General features: G+C 45.9%; 1 protein-coding gene across 2 annotated transcripts in view; it reads left to right on the top strand.

Moving 5' to 3' along the window:
- ATP6V1H (ATPase H+ transporting V1 subunit H) overlaps nt 1–26,190 on the top strand; it is a 144,644-nt gene that overhangs the window by 101,979 nt on the left and 16,475 nt on the right. The window contains exon 18 of one of the 2 annotated variants that reach the window (XR_012327146.1): nt 22,301–23,738. The gene's annotated coding sequence lies outside the window, so the exon portion shown is untranslated. Of the gene's footprint in view, nt 1–22,300; nt 23,739–26,190 lie in introns of those variants that run through there. The other variant, XR_002174405.3, reaches the window with a different exon arrangement.

Genomic DNA, 26,190 nt, shown 5'->3' with positions numbered 1-26,190 from the left:
GTTCACCATGTTTAACTCGAACTCCCAAAATTTAATCAAAGTTGACATGTAAGATCCATGTTAGAATAAGCCTAGATTAACCCTGGGAGTGAGGGGGCGGATGTGCCAGTGTGTACGGCCTCAGAGTTGGAGGGATTTTTGCGTCTGTCCATTTTAACAATGTTTAACATTTGAGGTGGTGCGAATTAAAATTAGTACGTGTAAAGGAGTGAGAACAGATTGTAATCATTACATGTGACTATTTTATGTAGCATGACAGATATCCTGCCTCTTCTCAATGTATACCAGTGACAGGCTACCTGTTTTATTGCAAACAGCTCTAGTTAAGAGTGTTTACTTGCTTTGAGACAGTATCAGTTTCTAGTAAATTTCAACATTTGGGGCAAGGTCTACCTTTGGAATAACAGAACAAGTCCTATCCTTAAGATTCTATTTTCTTCTAAAACGTTTCTTCTACAGCAATTATTCTTGGCATTTAACATGTCTCTCTTTGAATGCTGAACATCTGAGACCAGATTGTGATGGAGTAAAAGGGGAAGCAAACGCACCGTGTGATGTGTTAGTGGGTGGGGCTGGGACCCTCCCCCCGGGCGGCACAGACATCAGGAGAAACTGTCGGGAGCAAAGATGGAAAAAGTGAGGGTTTTTGCTCTGAAGAGAGCAGCCGTGCCCGTAATGCCTCCAGAGCAGTGGTCCTGCCTGGGGCTTTGTGCAGGGATGCTGCCTTGGCGGCTCCCTGCAACTCTCTGCACCCGCACAGCTGACGGCTCGGAATGGGGGCCTGACCCAAAGGCAGCAAATCAGGAGACGGCCATGGCCGGGCCGGGCTGCGGTGCAGTCTGGGTGCGGGCCCGGGAGGACAGCCATGCTGACCCAGACCTCTCCTTTGAGATGTTGGCATGAGGCTCAGACGAAAGTAATAGGCAGTGAGGTGATACACACGGGAGAATACCTAGAAAACCCTCAGCAGAAATCCCTGAGGCAGAGAGGAGAGGGGGGAGGTGAGCTGGGTGACAGCGGGGCAGGAAGAGTGGGGCCATTGGTGCCCATCATCAGCCTGGCAGAAGGCCAGCATCCCTGAGGCCCAGGTGTGTGGTCCTGGGTGATCACAGGACATAAGGTCCATATGTAAACACACGTTTCTCTGTGCTGGCAACCAACAACAGGAAACTGAAATTGAAAATAGTGTAAAAACAGTAATTGGCGATGTTAGAGACCGTGGCTAATCTGCTATCCGTGTCCCTTAGTGCGTACTCTGAGCAGAGACCTCTTCTAATCCTTGAAGACGTGAAAACAAGAAATAAATATTTGTTGTTTTAAAAAAAAGGAAATAATGTAAAAATACTTCAAAAATTTAACAGAATGTGTGTAAGATCTGTGCACTAAAAGCTGTAACATTGCTGAGGCAAATGAAAGAGGATGAACTTTATGAGGAGATATATCATGATCATGGATGTGGAGATGCAGTGAGGTAACGGTGTCAGTTCTCCCCAGTTGGTCCACAGATTCCATACAATCCCAACAGCAATACCAGCAGGCTTTGTTGTAGAAATAGACAAACCGATTTTAAAGTTTACGTGCAAATGCAAAAGACCTAGAAGAGGTGAAACAATTTTGAAAGAATTGAAAGTTGGAGGCATTAACAGTACTTGGCTTTCAATAGAGCCAGGGTGGTACTGGCATAAAAATCAGTGTATAAACCAGGGACAGAATAGAGTCTGGAAACAGAGCTTGCTGGAATAAAACTAAACAAATGAGGCCTAATTTGGAAGATTAAAATAAAAACAAAGTAGAATGAAAATATTGCACGTAATGGAACATGATTTGTGAGGTTCGTGATCAGAGTTTGTGTCCTTGCTTTACTTGGGAGAAGGGAAAAGGTATTGCTTAACTTTCAAGTTTTATAAGTTAAATATTTGTGGTGATATATTTAGGGTAACTCACGTTACTGGAGCAACTGGATATCCGTGCACAAAATAATAAACTTCCGTTTATACCTTGCACCGTATAAAAAGGTGATCGCAAACTGGATCATAGACTGAAATGTAAAACCTAAGCTCTAGAGCTTATGTCCCTGAGTGGCTGGTGTCTGTGAGTTGAAGGGAGGGACACAGATCTCAAGGAGAGTGAATCCAGCTCAGGTGTGACCTGCACTAGACAATAGGCATTGTCTTCAAGCAGCTTACAGTTAGTTCAGTGAGAGAGGAGAGGCAGCACTAGGTGAAGATGTTCGCTAGCTTTGCTAAGTGCTAGAGGGAAGTGAAAGGGAGCATCTCCTGCACACTCCCCCCATCCCGCACGTGCCCTCTGTCTCGTGACCTGCCCTTACACGCAGAGGGCTCCAGCATGTAACCCACCCGGCCTCTCGGGCCCCTCCCTCACTTGGTCCAGGAGAGGGAGTGATTGAGCTCATGGTGAGTTTGGGAGGAGGAACTTGGCCCGTGGATCACGGTCCTTCATCTCCACTTCCCCAGGGCGTGAGCTGCCTGCAGGAGCGTCTGCCCCTATTGGGAGGAGCCTGGCTGGTGCCCACCCCTGCCGTGACGGGGGTGGAGGGTGAGTCGAGATTTGGGGTTCAATATGGTGGAACTTACTTGCTTGAAGCTTCCAGCGGCAGCTGTATTAGTCACAAGGATTCCACTGGGCCTTATGCTCAGTGGGTTCACGTTCAGGTGGGGAAAAAGAATAGCATTTATCAAGGTCCTCAAAGATAGCTATGGTAAGAATAGATAGATTAGGGGCACAGATTGGGTCCCAGTTTAGGACCCCTAACCTAGCCTGGGGCTTCAGGGAAGACGTCTTAAAGGAGATGATCCTAGAGCTGAATGTAGAAGGCTGAGTAGAGGTTCACCAGCCGGCAGGAGAGGAGAGGGTGTGAAGACTGTCGTTACCTGGGGGAGCACTGTTGTGAAAAGGCCTGGACTCAAGAAACAGCGCTATTTGTTTGAGGAACAAACACAGCACGATTTCTAGAGGGCAAGGTGGACACGGGAGTGAGGGAAGTATGAGGAGTGGGCTTGGTTTTCCGATGTAACTGTTGTCCCTTTCTTTAAAAAAAAAAAAATTTCTTTATCTCTTTTGACTGCACCGGGTCTTAGTTGTGGCATGCCTGCGGGATGTAGCTCCCCGACCAGAGATCGAACCCGGGCCCCCTGCATTGGGAGCGCAGAGTCTTACCCACTGGACCACCAGGGAAGTCCCCATAACTATTGTCACCTTTGAGACTCACAGTCCAGAAAATCCCAATTCCTTAAGTAGCCGGGCAGGTGCATCTTGACAGATGTGTATACAGGCTCGGGGCTTCCACAAAGAACATTCCTGCTATGGGTCCACAGGCCACGTGGCCGTCAACCCTAGTGCCGTCTGCATTCCCTTACAGCGGTAGAGCATGTGTGACGAGGGAGGTGGGCAGCCCTGGGATGCTGGCGTGGGAATAGCTAGAGCATCATGCTCAGGCTTGGGCATCATGATTTGTGAGAAACAGTGAAAACCAGAGAACATCCAGTGATGTGTGAGCTGCACTTCAAAGTAGGTCATACAAAAACGCATTGAAGAAACTGGGGTAGGTCGGACCCATCCTGCGTTGTCTGGTGACAGATCTTTGGCTCTGGATAAGGCAGGAACTTCCTATTAGACTTGTGTAGAATAAAATGTTGCTGAGCGGTAGTGATTGTAAAATCAGTGAGTGTGCCGTGAGGGTGCCTGCTTTGTGGAAGGCCTGCGCTGAGTGCTCTAAATGCTTTACCTCTCCTGAAGCTTAGAACAGCCCTCTTGTGAGGCTACGACTGTTACCCCTCTTTTAGAGAAGAGGAGGCCCTGAGGGAGGTTCAGCGACTTACCCAAGCTTATGGGATTTGCACTCAGCTTTAACAACTACTTGGTTGAGACAAGGAAAATCAGGGGTAGCCACCTATCAAAGATATTCTAAAGTCAAAACGAGCCCCAGATTTTACTAGATAAGCAACTAGATGGCCATGCAGTAGAACCCTATTTAAAATGAGTGGAACCCCACTATTTATCATGGATAGAAGTGGACTTGCTCTATATTAAAGTGGAGATACCTCGGCACACCTTACCCGTGTTAATGCAAGTCCGTGTGCCTGACACACTGTGAGGCCAAACAAACCGGAACATAGGAGTTTGGAGCAGAGAAAGGTTTACTGCAGGGCCATGCAAGGAGACGAGGTGGCTCATGCCCTAAAAGCCCCGAGCTCCCCAAAGGGTTTTGGCAAAGCACTTTTAAAAGCCAGGTGAGGCAGCAATCAGAAATGAAAAAGAAATAAAAGGAATCCAAATTGGCAAAGAAGTAAAACTGTCACTGTTTGCAGATGACATGATACTATACATAGAGAATCCTAAAGATGCTACCAGAAAACTACTAGAGCTAATCAATGAATTTGGTAAAGTAGCAGTATTCAAAATTAATGCACAGAAATCTCTTGCATTCCTATACACCAATGATGAAAAATCTGGAAGAGAAATTAAGGAAACACTCCCATTTGCCATTGCAACAAAAAGAATAAAATACCTAGGAATAAACCCACCTAAGGAGACAAAAGACCTGTATGCAGAAAACTATAAGACACTGATGAAAGAAATTAAAGATGATACCAACAGATGGAGAGATATACCATGTTCTTGGATTGGAAGAATCAAGGTTGTGAAAATGACTCTACTACCCAAAGCAATCTACAGATTCAGTGCAATCCCTATCAAATTACCAATGACATTTGTCACAGAACTAGAACAAAAACTTTCACAATTTGTATGGAAACACAAAAGACCCCGAATAGCCAAAGCAATCTTGGGAAACAAAAACGGAGCTGGAGGAATCAGGCTCCCTGACTTCAGACTATACTACAAAGCTACAGTAATCTAGACAGTATGTATGGTACTGGCACAAAAACAGAAATATAGATCAGTGGAACAGGACAGAAAGCCCAGAAATAAACCCACTCACATATGTTCACATTATTTTTGATAAAGGAGGCAAGAATATGCAGTGGAGAAAGACAGCCTCTTCAATAAGTGGTACTGGGAAAACTGGACAGCTACATGTAAAAGAATGAAATTAGAACACTCCCTAACACCATACACAAAAATAAACTCAAAATGGATTAAAGACCTAAATGTAAGGCCAGACACTATCAAACTTAGAGGAAGACATAGGCAGAACACTCTATGACATAAATCACAGCAAGATCCTCTTTGACCCACCTCCTAGAGAAATGGAAATAAAAACAAAAATAAACACATGGGGGCGTAATGAAACTTAAAAGCTTTTTGCACAGCAAAGGAAACCATAAACAAGACGAAAAGACAACCCTCAGAATGGGGGAAAATATTTGCAAATGAAGCAACTGACAAAGGATTAAGCTCCAAAATTTATGTGCAGCTCAATATCAAAAAAACAAACAACCCAGTCCAAAAATGGGCAGAAGACCTAAACAGACATTTCTCCAAAGAAGATATACAGATTACCAACAAACACATGAAAGGATGCTCAACATCACTAATCATTAGAGAAATGCAAATCAAAAGTACAATGAGGTATCACCTCACACCAGTCAGAATGGCCGTCATCAAAAAGTCTACAAACAGTAAATGCTGGAGAGGGTGTGGAGAAAAGGGAACCTTCCTGCACTGTTGGTGGGAATGTAAATTGATACAGCCACTATGGAGAACAGTATGGAGGGTCCTTAAAAAACTAAAAATAGAACTACCATACGACCCAGCAATCCCACTACTTGGCATATAACCTGAGAACACCATAATTCAAAAAGAGTCATGTACCACAATGTTCATTGCAGCTCTATTTACAATAGCCGGGACATGGAAGCAACCTAAGTGTCCATTGACAGACGAATGGATAAAGAAGATGTGGGACATATATACAATGGAATATTACTCAGCCATAAACAGAAATGAAATTGAGTTATATGTAGTGAGGTGGATGGACCTAGAGTCTGTCATACAGAGTGAAGCTAGTCAGAAAGAGAAAAACAAATACCGTATGCTAACACATATATATGGAATCTAAAAAAAAAAAAAAAAAAAGCTTCTGAAGAACCTAGGGGCAGGACAGGAATAAAGATGCAGACATAGAGAATGGACTTGAGGACATGGGGAGGGGGAAGGGTAAGCTGGGACGAAGCGAGAGAGTGGCATGGACATATGTACACCACCAAATGTAAAATAGCTAGCTAGTGGGAAGCAGCTGCATAGCACAGGGAGGTCAGCTCGGTGCTTTGTGACCACCTAGAGGGGTGGGATAGGGAGGGTGGGAGGGAGATGCAAGAGGTAGGAGATATGGGGATATATGTATATGTATAGCTGATTCACTTTGTTATACAGCAGAAACTAACACACCATTGTAAAGCAATTATGCTCCAATAAAGATATTAAAAAAGAAGAAAAAACTGCTGTGTGCAAGACTGACCTAAGTACTTATTGTGTCCAGGTGTGTGTGTGTGTGTGTGTGTGTGTGTGTGTGTGTGTGTGTGTGTGTGTGTGTGTGTGTCCAGGTGTGTGTGTGTGTATAAAAGAATGTGTAAGAGATGCTACTTTCTATCTTTGAAGAGTTTGTAATACAGGAAGAGAGGAATCATAGCTTTAATATAAGGCAGATGTGATGAATCCTGTAAGAAAAATTAAAAATGATTCATGTGGTTGCCAGGAGTGATGTATTGCTTTGGTTTGGAGAAATGGGGAAGAGAATCACAGAGGAAAAGATGAGACTCGAGGTCTGTGTAGCTTTTCCACAGGGCCTTTTCTCAGTCTTTAGTCACCTGGCGGCCTCCCTCGCTCCCCCCGTGTGACTGCTCTTATCACCTGACCGCCCACATCTCTGTTGCTGGATGGGGCAGGTACCTGTCAGTCCTCACCTAACAGACTTCACAGCATTGGTCGTTCTTAACCAGCCCTGCTCTCCCTGAGGATGACCCGTTCTCTGCTTTGACTGATCCCGGCGGGATGAGACCTTTCCCACCCACTCAGGAGAGAGGGAGCCACCGTGCTCGGGTGGAAGAGCCACCGTGTGGTCTCCCACACGCACCCTCAGGACCATCTTGCAAAGATGCGCCTATTAAACATGACGCCTGGAAAGAATGCATCAACTAGACACGGGCCACCATGGAACCCACAGAGAGGACCCCACCAAGCCGGCATCGCAGCTGATGACGGGTCACCACCGGTCCATGGGGAAGGAAGCAGATGGCAGTCTCAGCATCCGCCTGCATCTTTTGTGACAGTGTCCTCCACACGGGCCGCACCTTGAGGTCATGCCTCTCCTCACTTCCTCTTTCTCCCACTTCACAAAACAAGAAGAATCTGAGATCTTGGTCTTGGCGAAGCTCTTTTCATCAAAGTTCCATAAACCCGTGTGGGGTTTTCTGCGTCTTAACTAGATTGCTGTTGAGTGAATGTGACATTAGAAACAGTATTTTGGTCAATCCTGGGATGTTCTGAATTCAGATACACTGCAGAGTGGGGCAGTGTGAGAATGCCACTTTTTATTTTGTGCCCTCATCTTTCATGTCCTGACTGCTGAGAGCAGTGCTTCTCTCTTTAGGGAGAGCTCCCTGAGAGCTGGGCTTGGGAGTCTCGTTACAGATTGAGGCCATGGCATTCTATCCATCCAGATACAAGCTCACGGCCAAGCTGCAGGTCTTATTCGAAGTGTCCACGGAATCAGGTAGTAAAGGTTTGTGAAGAGCATCCTGGGACGCATCATCCGTTCCCAGACAAACCCTCCACACTTCAGGAACGAGACAGACCCCTCTCATTGGCCCGTTTCGTGGACCATGTTGCAGTTCCCAGGATGGTAGCGTTTCAAGGAGGAAGAGGTGAAAAGATTCGTGTTTACTTCTGGCAGATAAATGCTACATGTTTGCAAAAAAAAGGCATATCCAGCAGATACCTAATTGTTTTACATTTTCACAAACTTTTATTCAGACTCAAAGGGCAAAAAAACTATTTTCCTTCACGCTTGCCAGATTGTTGAAGGCCGGGAGTACGTTGTACTTAATAACAATCACTAATATGTCTTTTGTAAGCTCCATACCTGCTAGCCACACAGTAGAATCTCTTCTTTTTGCTGTTTATTTCCAAAGAGAAGATTATCTTATACTGTTACAAGCAGAGAATTTTAAGCATGAATAGAGACGAAATATCCCCCTTACCCAATCAATACCCTGAAGGTCAGAAAACCAGTTTAATTTACTTAACAGTTAATTCGTGATATAGTTAAAGTCTTGGCATGCTGTTGTCATCCTGTCAAATTCATGATTCTAAATTTAACCATTTAAAATTATTAACTATTGTTCATTTATTTCTATACAGTAATTCGTATTTTCTCTACATGAGTCGTGTTTTTTTAAGGCAGACAGACACAACCAAGAATATTGAAATTTAGTATGAAGCTGTATGTTTTAGTTTATAGTCAATGGGAAAAATCCTAAAATACTCAATATTAAGTTTTATACATTTTGTTTTCACTCCAGTCGTATATCAACTTGGTAAACTAGGTATTTCTAAGTTAAAGACGATCAAGTTTAATGAGCAGCATTTGGAAGTCTAGGAAGAGCCTTTTTTTTTTTTTTTTTCTGGCCGTGCCACGCAGCTTGTGGAATCTTAGTTCCCCAACCAGGGACAGAACCCAGACCCTCGGCAGTGAGAGCGCCGGGTCTTAACCACTGGACCGCCAGGGAATTCTGAAAAAGCCTATTTTTGAAATGCCTTCCCCACGTTGAGAAAGAGGATTGACTTGGTAACAAATCAAAGTCAAGTTGATTTTCACATCTTTGCTGTCAACACGACTGAAACAGGACCTAAGTGAACTGTCAGCCAATAGATCGTTTAAAATAGTTTTTTCAAGCTAAGTCAGTGTGTGCTTTTTTGGAGGGGCCGTATAAGTCAGAAGCAGTTCAAACATTCAGTGACAGTGCTATAAGAAAACTCCTTCCTCTCCCATGTACTCATTATGGGCACAGTTACTTCTTAACACTGAGGGCCATGTGAATGACAAACAGGTGTACAATTAAAACTTTCCCCTGTCTTATTTTAGCAATCAATAATCTTCATGAATGGATACATGAAAAGACCCAACCTTTAGCCCCATTAATATAATAAAAATTTACCCGTTCATGTTTAGTAATTATTAAAATTTGTAAGACATTGATGTGAATAACTCAATCCAGGAGACATTGCTTTTTTATATTTGGAAAACAAGACTGCTAAGAAATTAGAAAGAATATCTATCTATCCATTTATCTTTATCTATCTTGCAGAAAACTGATCGCTAAAAACTTTTAGGCATGAGAATATATTTAAATAGGGTACATTTCTGTGGAGGGTAAGACTGTAAATGTGAATTTCAGAGGAAAGAGAATGATATAAATTTTCTGTTAAACAATAGGACTTGTTTTCCGTAAGTTCCTTTCGTGTGTAAACAAAGAAAGCTTGTGTGTGATTCTGGCTTCTCAGTATATTCTTCTGCTTCTTCAATAAGACCTACACCAAGGGAACCATTTAGGGATTATTTTAATATTTGTATGCAGACTGTGGACAGGCACAGATCCTTCCTGAATTTTAAAGCTAGGATTCTGGTTCCTAGCCTTCCAAATAAAGAGCATTGTCTTTTAGGGTGCTCTCTTAATAAACTCTAGTTTTATCTGGATGAATTGCATGTTATAGTTTTTGTGAGTAGTCTCACCCCATGTTTCCAACAGATAATATTCATACCAACCTCATGGAGCTTCAGGGCAAGTCTTTCTTTTTTTTTTTGCGGTACGCGGGCCTCTCACTGCTGTGGCCTCTCCCGTTGCGGAGCACAGGCTCCGGACCTGCAGGCTCAGCGGCCGTGGCTCACGGGCCCAGCCGCTCCATGGCATGTGGGATCTTCCTGGACCGGGGCATGAACCCGTGTCCCCTGCATCGGCAGGCGGACTCTCAACCACTGCGCCACCAGGGAAGCCCAAGTCTTATTTTTATCTCCTTTTATAGTACAAGTGATGAAACTAGAGAGAGACATGTTCTCAGTTATGGAAATTCTTAACGTGATTCTCAACTCTAACATATAGTTTATAATTGATAAGTTTTACTTATAGCGTTATATTATATTTTTAACTCTATCATAACCCCAGGGATGGTACAAATCCGAGAACAAAACATTATCAGAGAAAATGGCTTGAAGTTGAGGTTGTTACCCATATGAAAACAGAGAAGCGAGCAGATTAGCCTGCTTTGTTTTCCCTCCGGGGAGGCTGCTTTGCACCAGCATCAAACTGTCCAGCCCTCCGGGGACCATATCGCTGCCCCTGTGCCCAGCCTGGTGCCTCAGGTTGCAGGGGAACCTTGCTGCTTTGACATCTCTGGAGCACAGTATTTTTGTTCTTTCTCAGCTCAGCAAACTAGAAGTAGGTTTGATTTCTCTGTTCCCTGAGGTGTCAGCTTCTTCAAGGTAATAGGCATTTAAGCAGCTTATCAAGTTTAAAAATAGAAATTAAACTGTGCAGTTAAAAATAATTAAGATGGTAAATTTTACATTATATGTATTATCATAATAAGAAAAATATAGATGCTAATCCCTTCTTACACGATACAGTTAAGTCCTAGTTTTCTGTGTCAAGGCCGCAGAGCCCTGGTGTCGATTGCTCAATCTATTTGTGAGGTTATGGTTCCTCCCCACCAGGACTAGTTGTGGTTCTGAGCCTGAAGGCCAGCAGCTGCAAGGGGTCCTGTAGGGCAGGTAATGCACAGCATCAGAACTGAGCATGTGTCAGAATGGGCTTGACCATAAGGTCATTTTTGTTAAATTAATTAATTAATTAATTTTTGGCTGCATTGGGTCTTTGTTGCTGCACGCAGGCTTTCTCTAGTTGTGGCGAGCGGGGGCTACTCTTTGTTGCGGTGCGCTGGCTTCTCATTGCGGTGGCTTCTCTTGTTGTGGAGCATGGGCTCTAGGCACATGGGCTCAGTAGTTGTGGCTTGAGGGCTTCAGTAGCTGTAGCACATGGGCTCAGTAGTTGTGGCTCGCGGGCTCTAGAGCGCAGGCTCAGTAGTTGTGGCGCATGGGCTTAGTTGCTCCGTGGCATGTGGAATCTTCCCGGACCAGGACTCGAACCCGTGTCCCCTGCATCGGCAGGTGGATTCTTAAGCACTGCGCCACCCAGGAAGACCCTGTGATGTAATTTCAGAAGCTCCAAATGAGGTCACTTTGGGCCACTACAACAAAATACCATATTTCTTATAAACAGTAGAAATGTATTGCTCACAGTTCTGGAGGCTGGAAGTCAAGGTCAGGGTGGCAGCATGGCCGGGTGAGAGCCCTCTTCTGGGTTGCCAACTCCTGATCTCTCGCTGTGTCCTCACCTGAAGGAAAGGGCGGGGGAGCTCTGTCTCTTTCATAAGAACACTAATCCCATTCATGGGGGCTCCACCCTCATGACCTAATAACCTCCCAAGGCCCCCCCTCCCAATATCATCACCTCTGGGGCTTGGGATTCAACAGATGAATTTGGAACTAGGGGGCACAAACATTCAGACCGTAGCAAGATGGAGCCTGGAGTGGGGCTTTCAGAAATAGACTGACCTGAGTCTCCCCACGGCACCCCACAGGCTGTGTGACCTTGGGTTACGGAAATTTATTGGATATTTGTTTTCTCTCCTATAACTTGTGTCACGGTAAAGTACTTACCTCAGAGGGCGGTTGTGGAATCAGTGTGCACGCTGCCATGGTAAGTGGGCCTCCACCATGACCTCAATCCTGGGGCCCTTCTGACTGCTCTCTGGCGTTTTGGAACTCCACCACATTTGGAAATCAACCAGCTTGCAGTGTAGATTGACATTAAGATATCAGTGCTGTGTATGGGATTAAGGCCTGAGAATAGGACGATTATACTAAAGATAATAAATGAAATATATTCACTTATTCATTAAAACATTTAGTGAATGTCTGCTAAATGCCAGACTCTGATAGACAATCAAACCACGATCTGTAGATTGAACTCTTGTTGGGTTTTTACTCTTGTTAATGATGCTGAGAGAAGCATGGTGTAATAAGGTGCATCTCTGAATGAGGAGATAGGATGTATTTGGCGTGCTCTGGGGAGGGTATGAATTCTCTTGCAGAGAGCATGCATTAGGCAGTTATTTTTCCAGTTTTCTTGCTGTGTCATTAAATGTACCTGGGGCAAATCATTTGACATTCTCAGGGTTCACCTTTCTCTCGCACGATGAGAAGCTGATTCAGACTTGGCTTGCTGATTGTTTCGCTGTGAGGATGGGACGGGGGTGGTGGTAGGTGAAGAGCTGCGGCACCTAAGGTCACTTGGAGGACACGAACTCAGGGTGCCAGTTCTGCATTTTTGAAAGAACTTGACTTAGTTCCGGCTTGAGACCTTCTGCTGATGGCAGAAAGTTGAATGCAGGCTTAGTCAGCTGATTTAGGCTTTTCTCAGTCAGTTCCGGGTTTCTTTCCTCTTTTTCTCCTCGGAGCTGCAGCTGCCTGGGCAGAGCCCTGGTGTTGGTGTCGGCCCTTGGTCATCTCTGTCTGGCGTCTGCTGGAATGTCCTGTCTCTGTCCAGCATCTCAAACAGCCACGCCGTGTCCCCTTGGTCCTGATGAGAAGGCTGCCCCAGCCTCCGCCCTTGCTGAGTCCAGTGGTGGAGGCCCAGTTTTGGTGCTAATTCATTCTTCACTGCTTCGCACACACCTCCCCTCTTGGGGTGAGAGGGGGGCTGTGAGAAGCTTAGGTGCTTTCCCTACCTCTCGGGGGCTGTGGACGTGGGGACAGGGACCCTCTCTGGCCTCAGCAGTGTCTCCCCTCTCCCCCCGCCCTGATTTTTCTTCCGCAAAGTGTGGAATCTTTGTTATTTAATCTCTCTTCATCTGTGATGCCTAAGTCTGCTGTTTACCTGCCACACCTAATTTAAGGCAAATCTTCACATTTAGTAAAGACAAAGAATCTGTGGCTCTGAATCAGAGCTTTTCAATGTTTTGTGGTTTCAGAGACCCCTGTAAGAATGTCATGAATTTCATGAATCTTCAAACCAGAAAAATGCAAAGAAAATGCACACACTCATGACTGGGTGTTTTGTGGACTCTCTGAAGCTGAGGCTTTCATGTCCTTGATGCCAGCTGCTGGCCTTGCATCAGGCAGAAATTCCATTACCCGAATTTCCAGAACAGAAAAGACTCTCTAAAGTAGAATGTACTAAAAACAGCACATTCGAATCCCAGAGCTTAGAACGGAAAGTAATAGGAAAGACTTCAGGTGCCTTTACTTCAACCATGAAGAAACTGGGGCCCCCAGACAATGGACGATCGGCCCGGGTCACTCAGACGCTGCGGGTGAGGATGCAGATGTGTGAGCTCCTGTCACTGTCACATGTGCTGATGTGTGCTACTGAGCCTGCAGTCTCTGGTCAGACAGTGGGGCTGGACTGTCACGAACTAGGTCACCTGGACTGGGTATGAGCCTAGCCAGCCTGTAGGTTTTCTCTTCTGAGAGAAATACAACTGAAAACAAACTAACCAACCAACTAACCAACATAACTAACTAACCAAATAACTAGCCAACCAACCAACCAACTAGCCAACCAGCTAACTAACTTCCTAACCAACCAAATAACTAGCCAACTAGCCAGCCAGCCAACTAGCCACCAGCTAACTAACCAACAAACTAACTAAATAAGTAGCAATAAGTTTTCAAGATCTTTAAAAATACTTCCCTGGCGGCACAGTGGTTAAGCATCCGCCTGCCAATGGAGGGGACACGGGTTCGAGCCCTGGTCCCGGAAGATCCTACATGCCGTGGAGCAGCTAAGCCCGTGCGCCACAACTGCTGAGCCTGCACTCTAGAGCCTGCGAGCCACAACTACTGAGCCCACGCACCACAACCACTGAAGTCCATGCACCACAACTGCTGAGCCCACGAGCCACAACTACCGAAGCCCATGCACCTAGAGCCTGTGCTCAGCAACAAGAGAAGCCACTGCAATGAGAAGCCTGCGCACTGCAACGAAGAGTAGACCCCGCTCGCCGCAACTAGAGAGAGCTTGTGCACGGCAACGAACACCCAACACTGCCAAAAACAAACAAACAAGTAAATATTTTTAAAAATACAGGGCTAAAAGTGAGATATAAAGTTATAAAAGTAATACATATAATAATGTAAAAAAAAAGTATTAAAAAATACTGACACCCTTGGATTCTGTCACTCCATTTATAGGAGTCTATTTTAAGGAAATCATAACTGATGCAGAGATTCATCATAGCTATTCATGGAGTAGCTATTCTAATGGTTTTAAAAAATCTAAGTCATTAATGGGGAGGTTAATACATCAGTCAGGAGACATCTATGCACTAGGATACCACATAGACACTCGTAACTTGTTGAAGAATTCTTAATGATACAAGGCAACTTTTCATGATATTTTAGGTAAAAAAATAAGAATAAAAATATAGATTATAATTTCAATTATGTGAGTTGATACATGCCTGTATACATATATTTATTAAAAAACAAGCTCAGATTTTGCGTTGTATTTAAAATTTGGATCTGCTATGATCACAATTTACTTATATAACTTACGTTACGAAGAAAGAAACCTTACAAATGATTTTTCGTAACTCTAAGAAAGCTTTTACATTTTATACTGTTATTTGGGTCAATTAAAACAAAGCCCATTTTGTCAAAGTTGAATTAGCTACCACATGTTTGGTTAGAAACTTAAGTTTTGGTAACATCCATGCAATAAATAAATAAAATTTCTCACAAGTAGAACAGTGTTAGTCTGAAGACCAAAGGTTTTTATAACAATTAACCATTTTGATTAGACTATAAGCTCACAGGAGTATTTATTGTCAGTGAGTTACTCCATTTCATGGAAACTCAAAAATACAAAGTAAACCTGACTTCAGAGTCTTCACCTGTCTTGGCCCATCGTGGGAGGATCTACTGCTCTGTCCCCCGGAGCTCGCTCTTCTCTTTAAACTGGGCGGACTGCTTGGCCAGGAAATCCCCAAGGCTATAAAGCGCCCCCTTAATTGCTTCTGGAACTTAAAACATAAACTGGGGCATAGTGGACGGGGGGAATCAGGCAGCACGGGGCAGGAGGTGCTGGAGGTCGGGGCCGGTAGAGCTGGGAGAGATGCACACGCAGGAGGTGGGGAAAGGAGGCTGTTCATTGGCTGAGGCTCAACCTGCTTGGCTCTCGTGGTGGGTGGTCCCTAGGTGTTGAGGCATTTACAGGCTGAGGTTTTGGTTCGCTTTCCTCTGCTGCTAAGGCACTAGAGCCTCCTTAGTCCGATGGCCTCCTTGTTGAGTTAATTTACAGCTTTTAATGATGGTTTTAATTAAGGCTGAAAAGAGTATTGGAGCGTATACCTGCCTCTGTAGACACATCTGCGTCCCTCCCAACTTTACCTACACACTGCCTCCTGGATCCAGGGCTTCTCTTGACGCCCAAGCCCACCCCCTCGGTCCCATGCAGGGGGAGGCCAGGTGGAGGGGCTGGGGTGCTGCCCCTGCTGCATAGGGGCCAGTCCCAAAGCTGACCTGGCCCCAGCCTGGCCCCCAGAGCTTCCTCCTGGTGCCTCTCTGGCCTCTCTCCGGGCACAATCCTGGTTCCCTCAGTTCTCCTACTAGACTCCTCAGAGTCACAGCATTTCCTCCAAGAGGCCTCCCTGGCCCCAGTCTTGCTGGCCTTTCCCCAAGGCTGCAAGCTCTTGAAAGCAGAGAGGGTGTCTGACTCACGGCCCTGCACCCAGCCCCTCAGCAGCGCTGGGTAAACAGAGGTGATCGATTTGCATGTGAACGATTTACACCAGGAGTGGAATGACTTTCCCTAAAAGAAGCCTATGGAAGAGTCGATGGCCACGTTCCGCAGCATTTACTCTGTTGGTAGAGGGGGGAGGAATTCCTGGACCCAACTCCTGGCTGAACCTCAGGGAGGTCCTGGCGGGGTTGGTCCCTGTAGAGACGGGGGCTCCAACGTGCAGTGAGGGGCACCAGGCTGTGCCGAGCTGCCTCAGTGGCCCCCAGCCCTTGGCCTTGGAGAACAGGCAGTGTTCAGCTGTCGAATGGCAGAGACTAAGCCATGAAGGGAAGGGACACTCGGGGATGAAATCGGCCTCGTTTTTTAGTGTCAAGAGGTCGGCGATGAATTGCTTTCTTCCCTCCTCAGGCAGGAGGGCTGGGAGGGCCTGCGGTGGGTGAGCAGACCTCCTACGAAGGATGATACTTGGCACTGTGCTTCCTGGGGCTGAGCACTTTTTGGAGGTGCAGTTTTCCATCAGTAGAATGGGGTCAGTAATGCCTATTTGATTGCGTTGTTATGAAGATGAAATGAGATCATGAATTTGGGTTATTACAGGTCCTGACACAGAGTTGGTGCTCAATTGCTAACTCCAATAAGCAATTGTCTCCTTGTAAGAGAGAGGCTCGCCAAGTTGGATGACCTTTCACAACTCTCACGTACAATTCAGTTTAGAATCAGGTTTGGGAACCATTATCTGAAGCACTCGTGGGTCTGTAATGGTCCATCCTATGCTCGTGACCTACATTTTCAAGCTGAGTGATTGTTTTCCTAGTTATCTGCGAACATCCGCTCTTTCAGTACCACTTGGCCATTACCGTGGCTACGCTAATTTCGGTGAATAAAACGTAGATGGTTTCTTTTTAAATTTTCCATGAATGCAGATGGGTTTCTGGACTCGAATATCATGGCCTCGTTTTGGTCACTGATTTGTGGGTGGAGGTCGTGAGATGTCATTTCCAATAGCAGGTTTGTGTTTTTCTGGAAGCTTTACCCCATAGACAAAAGTCTCTGCTCTTCCTTTCAGGGAAGGGGACAATGGAAATGACACTCTGTGCTCTCGCTTGCTGGCTTTTATGTGCGCATCTGGACAAATTGAAAGCAGAGCAGAAAGCAGCAGTCTCTTACACGTTTCACAGGTGCGGGGAAGATAAACACCATTTGAATTGTCAAGTCACTCTTCACAATAGAGGAAGAGAAATTGTGAGCAGCATAGAAGGAAAACTGGGGCAAACAGACAAAAGAGCGTGGTGAGGCCGGGTCGTGGCCCTGCCCTTCAGGTTTTCACGTGAGAGACGCGAGGACGGACAGAAGTGGAGGGAAAGGCCGCAGGTTCTGGGCTGAATTCCGTGGTTCTGGCTTGGGACTCTTGACTAGTGACGACTCCCTGTTCTTCAGTTTCACAGATAAGCAAACTCATCAAGACATTATTTGTGCTGGTAAATAATACGGATAATCAAGGCCAATCAGTAAGCACACATTATATTTTAGTAATAATTTCTAGCGTAAATGAGATTGCACCCTCACACGCATGCTTGGCACTGGCGGATCCAGCTGGCGGTCCATTTACCTGCTCTCTTAAACAGGGCAAGGGGGTGACCCCAGGCCAGCGGTCGGAGGGCCGGAGGTGTGGATTGGTGTGTCCTACCCGGTTCGGTAGGTGCCGCTGTAGTTAAGAGATTAGGTAAAGTTGGAGTGTGGGGGGGGCATGGGAGATGGATCACAAAAGCCAGGGAATGGAGTCTAAATGGATCTTAAAAAAAAGGCCAGGGAACTGTGTAGAAAATTCAGCTTTTGAAGCTAAGAGTCTGGGAATCAGGGAAGAGAGCCGGGACAGCTGGGATCAGGAATTGCCCCTGGGGTTTGCTGCGGGCTCCCAGCAGGGGGTGGTGAGCGGTTAAAAGGCCGCGGTGGAGTCCGGGGTCCTTCCCAGGGCACAGCAGCCGGAAGGCAGAAATTTCTGCAGGCTCACGATCGTGGTCTCCTGGCCAGCTGGGTGGGGCTGACCGGCTATGCTGTCCGTGCTCTGTGCGGGGGTTTCCTTACTGGTCCCCCAGGGGGCACACTCTGGAGCATTCGTGGGCACCAGTGAGGCGTCCTGCTCCCCCCTGTTCGCGGTCCTACAGCGGCTGGCATTTTACTTGCATCAGCCCCAGTGACGTTGCCCAGAGAGCTGGTTCCCCACCGTCCTCGTCACACCGCGCATCATCACATTTTTGGTTCTTTGTCAAAGTGGGCTGCGGAGCAAGTCAGCTTGGGCCTGAGTCCTGGACCTGCCACTCGCGTGCTCTGTGACCTTGGGCAAGTGACTTAACATCTCTGTGCCACTGTTTCTGCTTCTATAAAATGGTGAGAGTAAGGGTACCCAACTCACAGGGCTGTGATTAGGAACATGCGCCACAATATTTACATGACCTCGGATAAAGCTCATGTTAAATAAATCCCATCCATTAGTGCTTGGTGACTCTGCCAGTTTTGCGACTCTTGGAAGTGTAACCAGACACACAACATCCTCAGTAATCCGACACTTGCAGTGCGCATGGCGTGTGAGGGTCCCGGGCTGAAAAATCTGAGGCCTTGACCTAGGAGGTAAGACTTTGTTCTTTTTTCATTCAGCCCCACACGACACAGCGCTGAATTCCCATCAGCCGTTGGTTTGGTCCTCGGCTTTCTTTCTTTTTTTAAAGTAAGAAAACAATATTTATTCATTCATTCACTCACTCAATGAACATATAAGCGCCTACCGTCTGAGGGATGGTATGGTCTGGAATCTAAAATTAAATGATGTAGTCTGTACCCTCAAGAGTTTTTAAGATAGTCAATAAATAAGTGATTAAAATGCATTGTGGCAAAGGTCAGTAGGAGGCACTCTTAACCTTTGTCATGGAAGGGGTATAAGGCAGGGGATCGGGAAGGGCCTCCGAGAGGAGCTGCTGTCTGAATGGGACGCAGGAGAGGTACGGCTGGTACTTCACTATGGCTGCAGTGCCAGTGTGGAAAGATGGGGCGGAGCTGAGCGTCGAGCGTAGAGCAGAGGTCGTGTGAAAGCGCTGCCTCTGCTCTGAGACCCGTGTCAACCCCCTGAGAGATTTAAGGAGGTCGGTCCCCTGCTTTCAAGCCCACAGCGACAATCTGTCTCCACGAGGGAGATGCCCTGCTTCCTCCCGTGATCGTTCATTCTAATCTCATTGGCTGGCTTGGATTCTCCGCTGCTAGGCAACACTTACTTTCTCTGTGTCCTTTTTGTCCTTCCCATCCAGCTGGGTAGGGAGCTCAGGAGCTCCGCAGCCAGCAAAGTTCACAAAGGCAAATAAAAGAGAGAACGGGGAGGGGGAGGGGAGTGAGCTGTCCCGGCCCCACTGGGAGGCCCTGAGCTTCTGACCATCCAGGCAGCAACCCGCTGGGTCAGGCAGCTGCCCATCACCCTGGCGATGCCCAGGGCTGTCCAGAGCCCCGCTCTGTCCCCGCTGCCACCTCCTCTCCTGTCCTGGGACTCAGTGTGAGCCTTCCTGGTGGGGCAGGATGGGCTGGAAGTCCCTAGAATTTGCCCAGTAGAATATGTGGTAAAGGTTATTTGAAGAGCGTGTAAAAAGCTTTTGGGCCCAGGAGCTGGTGTGGCCTCAGCTCAGCTTGTTTTCTTCCGGTTCTGCCCAAGCTCTGAGCCAGCCCTGCTCCAGGCTGGGCTCCCCAGGCTTCTCCACCTGCAGGGGGGCCGGCTCCACCCACCTCCTTCCACAGCATCCGTGGGACTGCTTTCTCTGCAGGAAGAGGCTGCTTGGAGGTTCTAATTGTTCTAACATTTGTTTTCTGTAAAGCACAGGGGAGGCCCCTATCAGGAGCCACCCAAGGGCACTCCCTCAGCACTCTTTGTTCCTGGCCAGATGGGTTTACACCCCCAGGCTGACCTTGTTCACGGAGGGAGCACCGCCTGACCCATCCCACTCAGCTGTGAATCCAGAGGCCGGAAAGGTCCGCTGTCCCACAGCCGAGAGGAGGCACAGGTGTTCTCTGCCTTTCCAATCATGTGGCTGAAGTTCTGGGAACCAAGGGAACCCCTTTACCTGCCTGGGTCTGGTGTCTGCCTCTCTGTCTCTCTCTTCTGTTTTTGAACCGTAAACAGATTTGTTTCTCAAATATTAGATACTTAAAAAAATTTACATATACTTTAAAGATACAAGTACTATCGCAATAATGATAATAATCACACCACCCGGATACTCGCCACCCCCCACTTCCCCTCCAGCTAAGGAAGGTGCATCACCAGGCCCTTGCAGGACTCCTGAGTCTCCCTGCGGCCCCTCCCCTCCCTCGCCTTTGCGGTGACCAGGATCTTGAATGGTATGTTTAGCATCCCTTGCCTTTCTTCCTGGTTTACTTCAGGTGAATCCCTAATCGGTTTATTCAGTTTTCCACGCTCTTACATTTTATATAAATAGAGTCACATGGTAAGAATTCTCCTGCAACGTATTTTTCAAATGGCAGTCTTTTCCAAAGGTTCATCCACGTTGATGAGCGTAACTGCTGCGTTCCTTCCTTTTTAGCCTCTGCTATGTAAGGACGCCCTGGTGGGTGAACCGCAGTGTGCTTACCTTTCCTCATTGGTCTTTGGGTGTGGCTGTGGTTTCTTGCCCTTTCAGCCCGTGTGGCCATAGACTTTACCTCCAGAACTCGGGTGCACAGGGCAGCAGTTTCCCCAAGGTGGCAGTTCTCAAACTTTCTGTTCTAGGACCCTTCACATTCTTAAAAGCTATCGATGGAAGGGCTTTTGTTTGGATGGGTTATATCTCTTGATGTTTAATATATCAAAAATTAGCAGTGAGGACTTCCCTGGCGGTCCAGTGGCTAAGACTTTGCCTTCCAATGCAGTGGGTGCGGGTTCGATCCCTGGTCGGGGAGCTAAGATCCCACATGCCTCGCGGCCAAAAAACCAAAACATAAAACAGAAGCAATATTGTAATAAATTCAATAAAGGCTTTGAAAATGGTCCACGTCAAAAAATATCTTTAAAAAAATATATGTGGCTTCTAGAAAATTTAAAGTTACATATGTTTCTACTAGCATTATATTTCTACTGGAAGGCACTCCTCTAGAAAACAGCACCATCTAATTACTTATTAGGTTTTGAAACACACCCATTAAAATGGATTAAAAATTCCCCTGTTTGCTTTTCCAGTTTTTCTTAGCTTACTGAGACATTTGACAAAGTTGCCTGCTCAAGGAAGGCCATTCCTGTATGAAAAATCAGTTACACATTTTCAGATTATAAGCCAGTGAGGGCTCTTTCTAGGGTTAAAACCTCTCAATTATTCAAACTTCATCTAATTTTTTTTTGCCCTCTCTCTGACTTTACCAATGTGCACTTGCTCAACATAGATAAAGTGTAGATGTTTCCTTTGGTGGAGTTTATTCATACAAAATCAGAAATAGAGTTGTGGCTTCAACCCAGTTCAAAAACTGCTTAGTTATACTTTACATGCTTTCTGTTTGCCAACTGGTGAGGTTCATTGAGGCTTCTTTTGAGTTGTGTTTGAATGCCCCTGCTTTTTTTTTTTTCTGCCTAGGACTTATCTTGAGATGGGCAAAAAGAGAAATTAAAATCTACAAGTGATAAGTAAATTTGGGAACCATATAACCAAGAACAGAAGAGGCTGCTCATAAGATTCTTGCCAGTATAACCTGGCATTTGGACTTCATTTTTGTCTGCCACTCAGAAGGCGCCATGGACGTTGCTGGGGAGGTTTCTGAAGCTGTGCTGAGCTCAGTCACGAAGGCACAGTAGGGACAAGATGTGCATTTAAAACGTGACGCTGTTTGCCCTTCCTCTGCAAGCAGTTGTCTTCACGGTTCCTGTGCAGAAGGCTCACTACCTGTAGTCGGTGGTAGATCAGATGTTTGGAGGCTTTTAGCTCGTCTTTTGGTTTTCAGGATATTATTTCAATTATATACAGCGATGCCTTAAGAAAAGGGCCAGGGAGAGGAAGTGTGTGTAAAACGCTTACATTCATTCATTCATGGAGTCATAGGTTTAAGAAGCTCAAAGTGTACTCATGAAGTTGACGCTATAGGGGGTATGGAGCTCTCTTGGTTTTTCGGTGTCTAAGAGTTAAAGGAACCACGTCAAAGCTACAGTAAACCCGCTCAGACTGAAGACACGGCTTTCACCCTCGTGGTTACAGCTGGTGCTGCTTGTCCTGCTGGGGGCTCTCAGCGCGTGTGGGAGCCCAGGTGAGATCATTATCTGTGCTTGTGCATGACCATTGCACATGTCTCAGGCCGATCAGGAGGTGGCTGATGGAGGCCTGTCTGGATGCTTCTGGGACACCACTGGGTCTAGGGCCCCTCTTCTCCTGTCTCTCAGCATGGCTGCCGCATCCAGAAAGTGACTGTTAGGGAATATTGATTTCTTGGAAGAGGACTTGGTGATCCAAGGGAGGACTGTTTTAAACAAGGGCTTGGGCCTTGACCACGTTTGTCGTAAACAGGGCAGGCATGGATCTGGGGAGACCAGGAGAGCAGGAAACTTGGATATGATGTGAAGGGGGACCCGGCAGCAAATGAGAAGAAGAGTGAAGCTGTCTCTTCCATTAAATCTGGGATCATTCATCCTCCAATACCTGTCATGTCCTGTTTCAAAGACCTTCCCACATGAAGATTTATCACTCTCCTAGAAGCCGAATGGAGTGTTCCAAACAGTGTGAGGGACATGCCTATTTACTCAGGCATGCAAGGTATGCCCTCTGAAGTGCAGGGGTTTGTTTCTAATCGTTTCTCTTTTTCTCTCCCTTTTCTGTACTTTCACACCCAGAACCTCCCAGTTTAAAGGGACATTGGGTGAGCTGCCCATTATTTAAATCATCCTCTCCATGGCAAAGCCCTTGAGTGATTTGGGGTTGGGAGGAGATAAGACAAAGAGTCCATCAATTTCTTATTTGCACATAGTGTCTTGACACATTAATAAACCAATCCAGGATGACTAATCATAATCTTTTCATGTTATAAAGTATATATCTCATAGCTGTAGTCATTAATGCCAAATGAAATGAGGGCTAAATGGGGATTTTAGCCATAATCCCATTGTAGAGTTCCTCAGGGATATACATTATACTTTAATAAACCAGTAACTTATGAGAGTTTGTCATTGTAGTCAATTCTGGTGTAGTAGTATTGCTTTAGAGAAAATCCAGTTCTAAAAATCTTATTTCCCATTCACACATCGGCAAATATGTTTAGACTTATTGCTTTTATTCTCAGATTTGGTTATCACATTTTGATTATTACGTTTATTAGCCCTCTCCCTAAAAACATGGGCTTTGTATGTATCTCGGTATCTCTCTCCTTGAACTCTTCAGCCCTTGGGAGTGACCTTCCTCTTTAATATCTAAACAAAATAATTGAGCCTTATCTAACATGACTGCAGCAAGTCCCATCCTGAAGTCCTAAAGTGTGTCTCTGAAGGTTCTGGGTTATGGTTATGTTTTCTCCTGGTTGTTACTTATTCCCTTTTACTGCAAGTGACTTCTAGCTGTTGGCCTTCCGTCTCTGGCCACGCGTGATGTCGCTGTCTCTGTGAATCCCTCAATCCATTTTATCCACGCCCCAAATGCTGAACTGGTCCCATCCCCTTAGTCCACAAAACAGAGCAGGTGAGTATAAGGCTGGTGCGAAGGCTGGGAGGTGACAGAGCTCAGTTATAACCTGGAACAGGAGATGGTTTATACCTCACAACCCTTCCCCACCGACTCCCCCTTCCCTCGAACGCCTCCTCGGGGGTGGCAGGGGTGGGTGACACGTCTCCTAACCATGCCATCTCCCCACAGACCACCAGGACCCCAGACTCCCTGATTACAGGCCTGTCAGTGGGAACCCGAAATCTCTCACCTCATAGCCATCCCTCCAGAGATGCAGTCCACCACCACAGAGGTAATTTTTTCCATATTTAATCGTAATAAAATGAACACGGTTGGAAGCATCTGCATTTGGATTACTTCACCAACGTTCAAGACCAGCCCATACCTGTGTGAGCAAAACTGCTTATAAAAACGGTCCCTCCCAGGACAGAGATAAAGTCTCCCCAGGGATAGATTTCACCTTCCAGCCTGGACCCATAAATGACTGACGTTTTAAAAGTAGCACATTTTGGAGGGTTATCTACCTGTTTATCTATCTACCTACCTACCCGTCCACATAGTGAAGCACAGCTATATGTAAGTAGTAAGGATATACCTATAATGGGGGACATCTTGGACGGCAGAGTGTCAGTATCCACTAACAGTGTGGGATGTATCTTTTGCTTATGCCAAGAAGTGTTGCCTAAACTACATATGGCTTGGGATTAAAGCTTAAATAGTGAACGTTGACGTTAACTTGGATACTAGTGATTTTTTGAAAAATAAAAGGTTTTTTTTTTTTTTTAAAAATCTAAATCCTCCATTTTCTGGCTCTAAACTATGAATCATCTCACTACTGGACCTCATCTTTTTCATCAACAACCTAAAAGTTGACTTTCTTTTGGAGGCTATTTCATAAGGAAATCAAATCTCCCTTCACAAGAGTTACTAAACCTGGTGACTTGCAAAGAACAATGGGACAACATTGACGTGTCCTCATCTGCCAGGTCCATGCTCCCCGCCCCCACCCTGCTGAATGAATCCTGCAGCCTTGTGGCAATTTAAATGCATGCTTCAAGAAAGGTGACAGGTCTCCATTCTTGGGTACTCAGGAAACTTTGTTAATAGTTACAGCTGCCAACTTTTCAAGGTGGAAGACCCTTAGTTATTTTTTCTTGCATATAAAATTTATATGAGAATAAAAGTGTAATTTGCTATTTTCTCTGCCTGCTTAGCACATTCTTCTAGAATCTTGGTGGGAGAATACATATATACATACATGTGTGTATACACAGGGAGGAGAGAGAAAGAGAGAGAGAGAGGGACGGAGAGTGAGAGGAAGTGAGAGGGAGGAGGTGGGAACCATTATTTTAAGGAATTGGCTCTGTGATTGCAGAGGTTGGCAAGCTCAAAATTCACAGACCGGCTGGAGATTCAGGTAAGAGTTGGTGTTACAGTCTGGAGCCCAAAGTCTACAAACTTCAGCAGGATTTCTCTGTTGCCGTCTGGAGACAGAATTCCCTGTTCCTTAGGGAACCGCTGTCTTTTTGTTGAAGACCTTCAACTGATTGGATGAGGCCCACCATTATGGAGGTTAATCTTCTTCACTCAGTATCTACTGATATAAATGTTAATCATATCTAGGGACTTCCCTGGTGGTCCAGTGGTTAAGACTTCGCCTTCCAATGCAGGGGGCGCAGGTTCGATCCCTGGTCAGGGAGCTAAGGTCCCACCTGCCTCATGGCCAAAAAACCAAAACATAAAACAGAAGCAATATTGTAACAAATTCAATAAAGACTTTAAAAATGGTCCATATCAAAAAAAAAATCTTAAAAGAAAAAGTTAATCACATCTAAAAATACTTTCAAAGCAACAACTAGATTGATGTTTGACCAAACAACTTGGCACTGTTGCCTGGGCCAGGTTGACAAACAAAATTAAGCATCACAATAACTTCAGCTCTCTCCATCACAAGCACGTGGGCCACTATTTGTTTCAGAATTTGGTGTCCCAAAGAAGCAGGGTCAACAGGATGTCTTCCTGGTGAGGACAGCAGCATGGGCAGTGCCACTCCCAAGGATAGCTGTGGCAGGTTCCCAGCAGAGGGTCGCGAGCCTGTTGTGCAGATGGCAGCTGGGCAGGCAGTGGCCGTGGGGAGGTGTCCACAGGGACAGTTGGTGGCCTGATTTTGAACTGTTTAGCTGTGTAACCTCAGCCACTGGTTCTCCAGCCCCCAAGAGTTACTTTGAACAACTCAATATCATTTAGTAAATTCCTGCTGAATTAGTCAAAGTTTATTTCTGTAATTTCCAACTGATTCAGGAGGTCATACAAAAGTGAGCCTGTAAATTGTGATGTATTGAATTTGCTTCTACGGGTGTCTCTTTGGGTATTGGGCAAGGAAGGCATTTCAGAGGCATCCTGGTGTCTTGGGGAAGAACGCATAGATAAAGACAGATGTGTGAGCTGACGGAGGTGTAGCCGAGAGCCACACACAGGGGGTCTGTGCGGTCACGGGGCAGACAGCCCAGGCCGCTGGGAGCGATTGATGATTGAAGTGTAAAAGCAGGAGTCTGGTCTCCCATTCGAGGCACACTCGAGGGTTATACAACCTCTTGATGCAGAACAGACCACCTCCTATACTGAGAGTAAGTTTTGCATTTCAACAGAAGCAGTGGAGAGGAAATTCCAGCATGTAGCAGTTTATGTGGTGCTGGCTTCTGCACGAAGCAGATGTGATTTCTGACTGAAAAATCCAGAGGGAG

This window comes from Tursiops truncatus, chromosome 17 (genome assembly GCF_011762595.2).
Source record: "Tursiops truncatus isolate mTurTru1 chromosome 17, mTurTru1.mat.Y, whole genome shotgun sequence".
In the NCBI taxonomy this organism is placed as follows: Eukaryota; Metazoa; Chordata; class Mammalia; order Artiodactyla; family Delphinidae; genus Tursiops; species Tursiops truncatus.
The sequence above is the reverse complement of the archived record's forward strand: the minus strand, read 5'-3'. Positions and strand labels throughout refer to the sequence as shown.